The following is a 1005-nucleotide window of genomic DNA, read 5'->3' as shown; positions in this document are numbered from 1 at the left end:
AAGACTGTTAACTGTGCTGATGTTGCACTATTTGCAATCTGACATTCTCCCAGCTATTCTCCATGGCTTTATACATTTTCATATATCCAGTTTACTTTACTGTCCTTAATTCCATATATTCTGTTCAGATATCCACAAGATCACCGATCATTCTTCGAAACTCCAGAGAGTATCAGCATATTCTACACAATCTCTCACCATTGGACAGTCCTCTCATCCCAGGAATCAATCTGGTGAACCTCCGTTGTACCACCTCCAAGGCAAGTATATCCTTCCTCAGATAAGGAGACCAAAACTGTGTGCAGTACTCCAGGTGTGGTCTCACCAGTGCCCTGCACAATTGTAGCAAGATTTCCTTACTCTTATACTGTGGGCTATATATTAGGTACTGTGGGCCGAATAACCTGTTTTTCTGCTGATTCTACGGTTGTATAAAAAGTTATGAAAATTCGGCCATCGCTCAGCAAACATATTTGTATTTCCTTCAGTGTGCAACACATGTGGGTGGAATAATGATGATTAAAACAATTATTCAGTATCTCACAGACTTGAATTATTTTTGTCAACTTGCTCTGCAAAAATGCTTTCCCTGACCGGGAATCGAACCCAGGTCACGGCAGCAAAAGCACCGAATCCTAACCACTGGATGACCAGGGAACACTGTTTGCAGTCTCTGCGATAGCTTTAAATATAGTCAGCTTACAATCACAGCTGAGAATTGTGCGGTGACACGGCGTGTAACTGGATTTGCTGGGAGCAGCATGGAAGCCCCGACCTGCGTGAGAACACCAGCGGCAGGTCGGGGCCATAAAAGGAGCGGTGAGCGGCGGTCTGGGAGCAGATTGGTGGTGTACCACGGCAAGGTACAGCGCGAGCTGGTGCAGGAGGGCGACGGCAGCGAAGAGTGATGTCATCAATGTCCAGGTCGGTGATTGGAGCGTGGGCAGGTACAGCAGGAGCAGCGAGAGACTGTGGAGGGATGTGATCGTGGCCCAGGGGTGGTGT

The 1005-nt window shown here is 47.3% G+C and overlaps 1 non-coding gene across 1 annotated transcript; it reads right to left on the bottom strand.

Annotated features, from left to right (window-relative positions):
• Positions 1-585: 585 nt before the first annotated feature.
• On the bottom strand, positions 586-657 carry trnak-uuu (transfer RNA lysine (anticodon UUU)). The gene has a single exon. It is a non-coding gene; the product is annotated as a tRNA-Lys (tRNA).
• Positions 658-1005: the final 348 nt, after the last annotated feature.

Source organism: Pristiophorus japonicus, unplaced genomic scaffold, assembly GCF_044704955.1.
Source record: "Pristiophorus japonicus isolate sPriJap1 unplaced genomic scaffold, sPriJap1.hap1 HAP1_SCAFFOLD_210, whole genome shotgun sequence".
Classification (NCBI taxonomy): Eukaryota; Metazoa; Chordata; class Chondrichthyes; family Pristiophoridae; genus Pristiophorus; species Pristiophorus japonicus.
Note: the sequence above shows the minus strand (reverse complement) of the source record. Positions and strands in the feature narration are given on the sequence as shown.